We start from the raw sequence: 11,512 nt of genomic DNA, 5'->3' as shown, positions 1-11,512 counted from the left end.
AATCTGGTTGCTAGGTGGCGTAGGCAAGAACAGGAGAGGAGGAGATGTGAGCCGGTTCAGAGCAGAGTCCAGGGAGCTCCGAGGAGAGCTGACCCCTTCCCCTGGGCTGCTGTAGTCTGACAGCGTCCGCGCAGTGGCTACCGACGGGGGAGAACGGTCAACTAGGAGTGCTACCCGAAACCCATCTCAGCTAGAGAGAGAGCACGGAGTGGGAAGTAAGGAGACTGCTAGGGAGTACCAGGCCCAAACGGGCGGCAGATCCCGAAGCGGAGATAGATCCAGCTTTCTTTTGCTAAACCTGCCGGTGTGGGGCTCTCAAAGCCCACGCCACAACACCACAAAAGCCGCAGCCACGTAGCCACAGTTAGGGCCCATAGCTCACAGGAGGCAAGAAGCTGGAGTGATCTGGCCCAGGCAACAAGCACACGGCAAACGAAGGGGAGTGAGGCTTCAGCAACTTCCCTGGGTGACCCCCATAGGGACTCAAAGTCGGGGTTACCCCAAACCACCAAGGGCTAAGGAAGGCGAGTTAGTAGTCACCCTCACAAGTCAGCCTGAAGGATACCTGGTTCCCGCCTGGTTCATCCCAGCTACGCCCGGGTTACTCACCCTGCCACCTGAAGTGAGTAAAAACCCTGAAAGACATTCTGCCTGTGTGGAGTTATTCTGCGCCTTGTGGTACTACGCACCTACACAGGGCCCTGGGGCTTGCCTCGCTCTCAGGGGGCTATTCCAACTAACTGCACTCACCATCAGCCCCAGGCGACCCTCAACCTGCAGTGGCGGTCCCTACTGGCCGCAATACTGAGAGTGGCGTCACGACAAATAGAAGATTCCCTACCTGTAACAAGATCCAGCCGAGTGGAGTCCCTGAAGGTAATGCACCGACACAACACCTGTGGGGCTTCACATCTGGCGTCACGAACAGGATAAGGACTAGACCTGTTCAGACAGGTGACCATGTGCCTGGGCGGTCCGCTTGGAAAATTGGAAGCGCCGCCATATTGCCACCATGAAAAGCGCGCTGAAAAACAACAGCAGCCCGCGCTGGGAGAAGTTACCGCCCACGAAGAGGTGTGGCTACCCAGAGATCCCCTGCAGAGTTCTGACCTCGCTTGTAGAGAGAGCGGAAGCGTCCAGAGACGTCGGGACAGAAAGGGAGCCAGAAGCCTGCTGCTGGGAGAGGAGCTGCTGAAAGAGGCAGAGCGGAAACTGAACAGCTTGCTACTAGAGGCAACGGCGAGTCCACTGCTGGGAAATCGTGCAGAAGAGGGCGCAGAAGAAATGGCGTCTGACCGCAGAAACCCAGAACCGGGCTCCGCTGCCTGGTGGTATCGGGAGCTGGCCCAGTTCTGCGACCGACTGGAGACCCGGGTCGTGGAGCAGATCAGAGAAGAACGCATGGAACTTCTGGAGATGGCTGCAGCGGTTCAGGCCTATGAGAGGGGAACCGCACGACGAGTGCCAGACCGGACGGCGACGACTCAGACCCCGATGCTGCCACCGATGGGTGAGTCCAGTATTACCCCTGCCGGCCCGGATGCCCCGACCCCTGCTGCCACGCCCGCGGTCCCTGAAGCGGCGCCCGGCACGGCGACGCTGAGCCAGGCCGCAGCCACGCCAGGTGCGGCCCGCCAAGCCCAGGCCGCCGCAGCGATGCCCTGCTCGGCCCGCCAAGACCCAGCCGCCGCAGCGATGCCCTGCTCGGCCCGCCAAGCCCCGGCCGCCGCAGCGATGCCCTGCTCGGCCCGTCAAGCCCCGGCCGCCGCAGCGATGCCCTGCTCGGCCCGCCAAGCCCCGGCCGCCGCAGCGATGCCCTGCTCGGCCCACCAAGACCCGGTCCCTGCAGCGACGCCCAGCCCAGCCTGCACAGATCCCATCGCAGCTGCGACGCCGATCCAGGCCGCCGCCATACAGGGCGCGGCCCGCCAAGACCAGGCCGCCGCCATACAGGGCGCGGCCCGCCAAGACCAGGCCGCCGCCATACAGGGCGCGGCCCGCCAAGACCAGGCCGCCACCATGCCAGGCGCGGCCCGCCAAGAGATTGCATCACCATTTTCCCCGGCCTGCAAGGCCAGAGCAGACACCGCTCCCCAGTCTAAGGAAGTCCCTGCTAGGAAGTCCCTGATAGGAGAGGACCCCGAATACTGGAAGCTGAAGGCTGACCTAGAGGCCCAGTTCCCACAAGAGATGGTGGATCGGTATCTGCTCCCTCCGTACACCCCCAAGGCGACTTCTGCAGCAACCACGCCAAAGAGTCCCCAGCCCGGGCCTGCTGATGACCACCCATCCCCGGCGCTGCCACAACAGGAGTGCTCCAAAGAACTAAGGGGGAGAGGAGGCCAGGAAACTGAGGAGCTGACTCAGGAGCCACCAGCAGTGGATCCATGCCCCGAGCCAGAGATGCTGCCGTATTCCCGCTGGGACGAGGAAGACCTGACACCTTCTGCTGAGGAAGATCTGCCCCAAAGCCTCACCTGGGAGCTTGTAAGCTGCACTTCGCAGAATCCAGCCCGCAAGACACAGCGCCGCAGTAGAGCCCAGTCTTTCCCTGCACCGCCATCCCCAGAGCAGAGAGATGACATCACGGCCAGAGATCTACAGGAGAAAAGGTTCCTGAGAAGAGCCAAAGCCCAGGCCAGAGGACCCCTTTGCAGAGGAGTAGTGGAGGACTTCAGCCTAAAGTCAGGATACGGGTTCATTGTTGCACCTGGTATCAAAGAAGGTATCTTCGTCAATAGAAGAGACGTCAGAGCTAATCTGCCCAGAGGACACCCTGGAAGGAACCTGCGTACAGGAGACTCTGTACAGTTTACCCTGCATCAAGGCGAAAGAGGCTGGTATGCCCTAGATGTTGTACCATGTCCTAGAAGTCCTTGCAGAAGCCCTGCAGTCACAACAGAAGATGAAGACAGAGACACTGAAGAAGAAAGAAAATACAACGAACCCACAGACGAAGAAAGAGATCAAGGAAGCAACAGGTGCCGCAGCCCTACAGGCCCAAGCCCTGGTATGGAGGAATCCACATAAAGTACAGAGAAGCAAAGAAGTTACCAGTTTGAAAAAGTTTGTTTTGCAACGTTTTAAAGTTCAAGAATGTGCCCACAAAAACTATTGTGAGAAATAAACCTTAAGGCTATGAACTGGCTATAGCCACAAACTCTCGCAGTGTAAATAGTTACACCAGAGGGCACCACCACCACCAGAGTCAGCCTGTTTAGGGGCTTGGCTCGTCTGCAACCAGGAGGAGCCCGTCCGTATATAGGGCCTTGGCTCACCTGCGACCAGAGAGCATGCCTGTTTATGGGGCCTGGCTCTCCACCACAAAGAGGGTACCTGGTCAGCACCAACTGTGGAGGCCGCCTCTACATCCTGCCAGAAGAGGCTGAAGGCGCGGATCCACCAGGCCAGGTATACCCTGAAGACCACCAGACCATGAAAGCCGCCTCTACATCCTGCCAGAAGTGGCTGAAGTCGCGGCCAACGTGAAAGGGTTTTGGGTGGGTTAACGGACTTGTGGGTGGAGGGTGGTGATGTATGGTACCTGGTGCTTTTAAAAATGTTTTACATGTTTTAATGTTTTATGCATTTTAAAATGTTGTCTTGCAGCCCGAGGACGTGCTGGTGATAACTAAGGGGGAATGTGGCGCCCCTGACCTGGTCAGGCACCACTGAGTACTGCACCCATGCTGGGGACAGTACAATACAGGTAATCCAGAAGGCTGACCGGGGTGTGGAACACAGGCGCATAGTGATCAGGTCTCACACATGTACCCATGAGAGGACCCCTGGGGATCCCAGGAGGGGGAAAAGCCTTCACCTTCACTGGAATAGTGGAGGGGGCCAAAAGCCTCCATCTCCTCTCAAGGGGTGTGGTAAGAGAATCTGGTTGCTAGGTGGCGTAGGCAAGAACAGGAGAGGAGGAGATGTGAGCCGGTTCAGAGCAGAGTCCAGGGAGCTCCGAGGAGAGCTGACCCCTTCCCCTGGGCTGCTGTAGTCTGACAGCGTCCGCGCAGTGGCTACCGACGGGGGAGAACGGTCAACTAGGAGTGCTACCCGAAACCCATCTCAGCTAGAGAGAGAGCACGGAGTGGGAAGTAAGGAGACTGCTAGGGAGTACCAGGCCCAAACGGGCGGCAGATCCCGAAGCGGAGATAGATCCAGCTTTCTTTTGCTAAACCTGCCGGTGTGGGGCTCTCAAAGCCCACGCCACAACACCACAAAAGCCGCAGCCACGTAGCCACAGTTAGAGCCCATAGCTCACAGGAGGCAAGAAGCTGGAGTGATCTGGCCCAGGCAACAAGCACACGGCAAACGAAGGGGAGTGAGGCTTCAGCAACTTCCCTGGGTGACCCCCATAGGGACTCAAAGTCGGGGTTACCCCAAACCACCAAGGGCTAAGGAAGGCGAGTTAGTAGTCACCCTCACAAGTCAGCCTGAAGGATACCTGGTTCCCGCCTGGTTCATCCCAGCTACGCCCGGGTTACTCACCCTGCCACCTGAAGTGAGTAAAAACCCTGAAAGACATTCTGCCTGTGTGGAGTTATTCTGCGCCTTGTGGTACTACGCACCTACACAGGGCCCTGGGGCTTGCCTCGCTCTCAGGGGGCTATTCCAACTAACTGCACTCACCATCAGCCCCAGGCGACCCTCAACCTGCAGTGGCGGTCCCTACTGGCCGCAATACTGAGAGTGGCGTCACGACAAATAGAAGATTCCCTACCTGTAACAAGATCCAGCCGAGTGGAGTCCCTGAAGGTAATGCACCGACACAACACCTGTGGGGCTTCACATAGGAACTGTACACATTTCTTTACAAACACTCCACATTTTAGGAGGTCAAAAGTAATTGGACAAATAAACCAAACCCAAACAAAATATTTTTATTTTCAATATTTTGTTGCGAATCCTTTGGAGGCAATCACTGCCTTAAGTCTGGAACCCATGGACATCACCAAACGCTGGGTTTCCTCCTTCTTAATGCTTTGCCAGGCCTTTACAGCCGCAGCCTTCAGGTCTTGCTTGTTTGTGGGTCTTTCCGTCTTAAGTCTGGATTTGAGCAAGTGAAATGCATGCTCAATTGGGTTAAGATCTGGTGATTGACTTGGCCATTGCAGAATGTTCCACTTTTTTGCACTCATGAACTCCTGGGTAGCTTTGGCTGTATGCTTGGGGTCATTGTCCATCTGTACTATGAAGCGCCGTCCGATCAACTGTGCGGCATTTGGCTGAATCTGGGCTGAAAGTATATCCCGGTACACTTCAGAATTCATCGTCTACTCTTGTCTGCTGTTATGTCATCAATAAACACAAGTGACCCAGTGCCATTGAAAGCCATGCATGCCCATGCCATCACGTTGCCTCCACCATGTTTTACAGAGGATGTGGTGTGCCTTGGATCATGTGCCGTTCCCTTTCTTCTCCAAACTTTTTTCTTCCCATCATTCTGGTACAGGTTGATCTTTGTCTCATCTGTCCATAGAATACTTTTCCAGAACTGAGCTGGCTTTATGAGGTGTTTTTCAGCAAATTTAACTCTGGCCTGTCTATTTTTGGAATTGATGAATGGTTTGCATCTAGATGTGAACCCTTTGTATTTACTTTCATGGAGTCTTCTCTTTACTGTTGACTTAGAGACAGATACACCTACTTCACTGAGAGTGTTCTGGACTTCAGTTGATGTTGTGAACGGGTTCTTCTTCACCAAAGAAAGTATGCGGCGATCATCCACCACTGTTGTCATCCGTGGACGCCCAGGCCTTTTTGAGTTCCCAAGCTCACCAGTCAATTCCTTTTTTCTCAGAATGTACCCGACTGTTGATTTTGCTACTCCAAGCATGTCTGCTATCTCTCTGATGGATTTTTTTCTTTTTTTTCAGCCTCAGGATGTTCTGCTTCACCTCAATTGAGAGTTCCTTAGACCGCATGTTGTCTGGTCACAGCAACAGCTTCCAAATGCAAAACCACACACCTGTAATCAACCCCAGACCTTTTAACTACTTCATTGATTACAGGTTAACGAGGGAGACGCCTTCAGAGTTAATTGCAGCCCTTAGAGTCCCTTGTCCAATTACTTTTGGTCCCTTGAAAAAGAGGAGGCTATGCATTACAGAGCTATGATTCCTAAACCCTTTCTCCGATTTGGATGTGAAAACTCTCATATTGCAGCTGGGAGTGTGCACTTTCAGCCCATATTATATATATAATTGTATTTCTGAACATGTTTTTGTAAACAGCTAAAATAACAAAACTTGTGTCACTGTCCAAATATTTCTGGACCTAACTGTAACTACTATAATACTGCCCCTATGTATAAGAATATACAGTGGCATGTAAAAGTTTGGACACCCCTGGTTAAAATTATTATTGAGAACAGTTAAATAGAGATGAGCCACCCCTCTAGAGTTCGAGTTCAGTTCGTCGAACGGAGGACAAGTTCATCGAACATTCGACGAACCAATTCGAACCCCATTGAAAACAATGGTAGGCAAACACAAACACATACAAAACACATAGAAAACACCTTCTAAGGTGTCCAAAAGGTGACACACGACTCAAAAGACACCACAAACACATGGAAAAGTGACAAGGACATATACTCATGCGAAAACAAAAGAGCTGGACGAGTAAAAAGAGGAGGAGACACCGATATAGGGCTGCTTCTCACTTGCGAGTTTCTCGCAGTAGAGCAATGCGAGAAAATCTCGCATTGGAATCGGACACATGTTAGTGAATGATTCAGCTCGCATTTGCGATTTTTTTCTCAGTCCAAATCGGACTGAGAAAAAAATCGCAGCATGCTGCTTTTTTGCGATTTTCTACTTCGAGTTTCTCCAATGCAAGTCTATGGGAGCGTGTAAATAATCGGATGTCACGGGACGGCACTCACACCATCCTAGTGACATGCGATTTTCTAAATACATTTCTCGTATGTTTCCTAAAACACTGGAAACGAGTGATGTGTCACAATGTCTGTCAATCACTATTCTCTGTCAATCGGTCTCTCCCTCTCAGTCTCTATTCTCTCTCTGTCGGTCCGTCACTATCTCTGTCCCTCTCTCACAGTCTGTCGGTCATTTTCCCCTCCTCTCTCATACTCACCGTTCCCCGGCGCGGCGCTGCACGGCATTCACACTGCTCCGGCGGCTTTTACTATTTTGAAAAAGCCGGCCGCTCATTAAACAATCTCGTATTCCCTGCTTTCCCCGCCCACAGGCGCCTATGATTGGTTGCAGTGAGACACGCCCCCACACTGAGTGACAGGTGTCTCACTGCACCCAATCACAGCAGCCGGTGGGCGGGTCTATACTGTGCAGTATATGTATATATATATATATATGTACCCGGCTCTTCCCGATTGCCCTGGTGCGTTGGCAAATCGAGGTAATAAGGAGTTAATGGCAGCCCATAGCTGCCACTAAATCCTAGATTAATCATGTCAGGCGTCTCCCCGAGATACCTTCCATGATTAATCTGTAAGTGACAGTAAATAAACACACACACCTGATAAAATCATTTATTAGAAATAAAAAACACTAACAAATTCCCTCATCACCAATTTAATAAGCCCCAAAAAAGCCCTCCATGTCCGGCGTAATCCAGGATGGTCCAGCGTCGCTTCCAGCTCTGCTGCATGAAGGTGACCGGAGCTGCAGAAGACACCGCCGCTCCTGTCAGCTCCACGCAGCTAATGAAGGGAATAGCGCGATCTGCTGAGGTGTCACTGAGGTTAATCGCGGCCACCGCTGGATCCAGTGACAGCGGGTAACCTCAGTGACAGTTCAGCTGATCGCGCGGCTGTCTTCAGTTGCTGCATGGAGGTGACAGGAGCGGCGGTGTCTTCATGCAGCAGAGCTGGAAGCGACGCTGGACCAGCCTGGATTACGCCGGACATGGAGGGCTTTTTGGGGCTTATTAAATTGGTGAACCAGGGAATTTGTTAGTGTTTTTTATTTCTAATAAATGATTTTTTCAGGTGTGTGTTTATTTACTGTAACTTACCGATTAATCATGGAAGGTATCTCGGGGAGACGCCTGACATGATTAATCTAGGATTTCGTGGCAGCTATGGGCTGCCATGAACTCCTTATTACCCCGATTTGCCAACGCACCAGGGCAAATCGGGAAAAGCCGGATACAGTCCCAGAACTGTCGCATCTAATGTATGCGGCAATTCTGGGTGGCTGCTGACTGATATTGTTAGGCTGGGGGGCTCCCCATAACGTGGAGCTCCCCATCCTGAGAATACCAGCCTTCAGCCGTATGGCTTTATATGGCTGGTATTAAAATTGGGGGGGACCGCACGCCATTTTTTTAATTATTTAATTATTTATTTCACTGCACAGTATAGACCCGCCCACCGGCTGCTGTGATTGGGTGCAGTGAGACACCTGTCACTCAGCGTGGGGGTGTGTCTCACTGCAACCAATCATAGGCACCTGTGGGCGGGGAAAGCAGGGAATACGAGATTGTTTAATGAGCGGCCGGCTTTTTCAAAATAGTAGAAGCCGCTGCAGCAGTGTGAATGCCGTGCAGCGCCGCGCCGGGGATCGGGGATCAGTGAGTATGAGAGAGGGCTGCTAACTTCAGTCACTCAGAGGATTTGCGGTCACCGGTGAGCCCTTCACGGGTGACCGCTAATCAGGACGCGACACAGACAGAGCCGCAGCATGACAATGAAGTCAGGTGAAGTTCACCCGAGTTCATTCTGATCGTGCGGCTCTGTCTGTGTCTGCTGTCATCTGCCATTCAGCTCTGCTACATGGCTGTCTGTGTCTACTGTCATCTGCCATTCAGCTCTGCTACATGGCTGTCTGTGTCTACTGTCATCTGCCATTCAGCTCTGCTACATGGCTATCTGTGTCTGCTGTCAGCGGCCATGTAGCAGAGCTGAATGGCAGATGACATAGTAAAAAATACGCATTACACACGCATTACACACGCATTACACACGCATTACACGCGCTAGTAAAATCATTAATTTATTCAGAAAAAGCATCGCACTTGCATTGCACTCGGACCTAACGTGAACTAAAATCAGACGAGTTTTTTTCAGCCCAGTCGGACCGATTTTACTTGCATAGATGTGTTTCCAGCCATAGGCATGTTATGCTCTTCTAAAATCATGTAAAACACAGCAAGGGGACTCCAAGCAGAGTCTCCCTTTTCTCCAAAAATTGGGCCCCACAGACACCAGTTCAGTGGCATCACTTGTGCCCCAGTTGCAAACTTGACATGTTGATTTGCATCAAGCACATTCAAAAAAACGCCAGCCTTAACTGTCCCCAGGATGACACCGGGGTAGCAAAGTCCTTGCTGAACAATGACTTGTTCATCTTGGATCATTTTTAAAAACACAGCAAGGGGACTCCAAGCAGAGTTACGCCTTTCTTGGAGAAGGCGTGCCTTCTGAGGTTTTTATGAGGTTTTCATTTTTTTTTATCTGGTTAATTTTTGTTTGATTTTTTTAAACCCAGTTGCATTCACTGATCCCAGGTATTTTTGTTTTAAATTTTCTGTGATTGTATTTTGTTTATAAGGTTTTGGTTTTTTTTTTCTTTAAACCCGGTTGGATCCACTGATATTGGATATTTGTGCATGTGAGGTCTCTGTTTTTTTATTTTTAATTTTCTAGTTGTTTTTTTTTGTTTTGTTTTTTTTTTTTTTTTTTAAAACCCAGTTGGATCCACTTATCCCGGATATTTGTGCATGTGAGTGAGTTTTTTTTTGTTTTTTTTTAAATATTGTTTATTTTCTTCAATTGTGGGGTTTTTTTGTTCGTTTTTTTTAAACCCAGTTGCATTCACTGATCCCAGGTGATGTTTTTATTTTATTAGTTTTTTAATTTTCTGATGATTTTCTTTGTATTTTTTTTAGGTTTGTTTTCTTTTCTTTAAAACCGGGTTGCATTCACTGATCCAGGATATTTGTGCATGTGAGGTTTTTGTTTTATTTTCTCTTTATTCTCTTTAATTGTATTTTGTTTCTTGGGTTGTTTTTTTTTGTTTTTTTTTGTTTTTTTTAAAGCTGGTTGGATTCACTTATTTTTGAATGTGATGTTTTTATTATAATTCTTACTTCTTTAATTATGTTTTTTGTTTCTGTTTGTTTTTTTTCAAACCCTGTTGGATGCACTGATTCCGGGTGTTTGTGGTCCCACCCATCACTAATCATATATTTCCATCCAACTTTGTGGAGATTTATTTTTTTTTTAATAAAAAGTTTAACAATGGGGTTTTAATATTTGTCACTTTGTATTTACAGATATGAGCTGATTATAGACCCTGGACCGATAGGAGCCTGATGCCGGCCATATCTTCTGGTGTGTGGTGTACTGCAGCTAATCAGTGTGGTCTCTATGCAGGAACACATGCCTGCAAGAAGAACCCCAGCCCCCCTTTAAGATCCCACATGCCTGCAAGAAGAACCCCAGCCCCCCTTTAAGATCCCACATGCCTGCAAGAAGAACCCCAGCCCCCCTTTAAGATCCCACATACCTGCAAGAAAAACCCCGGCCCCCTTTAAGATCCCACATGTGTACAAGAAGAACCCTGGCCCCCTTTAAGACTCCAGCTTAGAGAAAGCACAAAAAGATTGAGGCGTTTTACTAAAAAAAAACAAGAACAGAAGAGTATTTGCGCCTTAGGTTTATTAACAGATATCTCCAGCGGCATCTAGCATCTTTTGGACTCAGCACGGGTTTGGTGAAGCCTTCAGTAAGTATGTTGTACTCAGCACGGGTTTCGTAAAGCATTCAAGCGATATTTTGGATTCACTACGGTTTTGGTGGAGTCTTCAGAAGTCTTTTGGATTCACCCAGGGTTTGCTGAAGTCTTGAGACGCGGCGTCGCTGTGTGGAGACCTCTTCACCGTCTATGATGGTGCCTTCTGCGCCTGTGAACTGAGACAAGAAGAAGCCATCATTACTACACATTCTGTTCACAGGCAAGCGTGTATATAGATATTTACCTGTCCTACGGCCGGGGTGGCACTTTATGGGGTTCCTCCTGGCTCTGCGTCGCCGCCGATGTCCACTGGGTTCATTCAGCGGTCCGGTCCAGGAGTATGAGGATAAATGATAGCTGCATGGCTTTTAATAGTCTCTGACTACTGTGACCTCATAATATGATGACATAGCAAGTGGGTGTGGCCTCTTTATTTAGTCAGCGAGCGAGGCTGCATTATTTACTTAGCGAGGCTCCATTATTTACTTAGTGAGGCTCCATTATTTACTCAGCGAGGCTCCATTATTTACTTAGCGAGGCTCCATTATTTATTTAGTGAGGCTCCATTATTTACTTAGCGAGGCTCCATTATTTATTTAGTGAGGCTCCATTATTTACTCAGTGAGGCTCCATTATTTACTTAGTGAGGCTCCATTATTTACTCAGCGAGCTTCATTATTTACTCAGCGAGCTCCATTATTTACTCAGCGAGCAAGGTTCCATTATTTACTCAGCGAGCAAGGTTCCATTATTTACTCAGCGAGGTTCCATTATTTACTCAGCGAGGT

At 49.9% G+C, this 11,512-nt stretch overlaps 1 long non-coding RNA gene across 1 annotated transcript; it reads right to left on the bottom strand.

Annotated features, from left to right (window-relative positions):
• Positions 1-10,631: 10,631 nt before the first annotated feature.
• Positions 10,632-11,086, bottom strand: LOC142289735 (uncharacterized). Its single transcript, XR_012750141.1, has 2 exons — positions 10,969-11,086; positions 10,632-10,900 (listed from the first exon to the last, which is right to left on the bottom strand). It is a non-coding gene; the product is annotated as an uncharacterized LOC142289735 (long non-coding RNA).
• Between the last annotated feature and the right edge of the window lie 426 nt (positions 11,087-11,512).

Source organism: Anomaloglossus baeobatrachus, chromosome 2 (assembly GCF_048569485.1).
Source record: "Anomaloglossus baeobatrachus isolate aAnoBae1 chromosome 2, aAnoBae1.hap1, whole genome shotgun sequence".
Classification (NCBI taxonomy): Eukaryota; Metazoa; Chordata; class Amphibia; order Anura; family Aromobatidae; genus Anomaloglossus; species Anomaloglossus baeobatrachus.
Note: the sequence above shows the minus strand (reverse complement) of the source record. Positions and strands in the feature narration are given on the sequence as shown.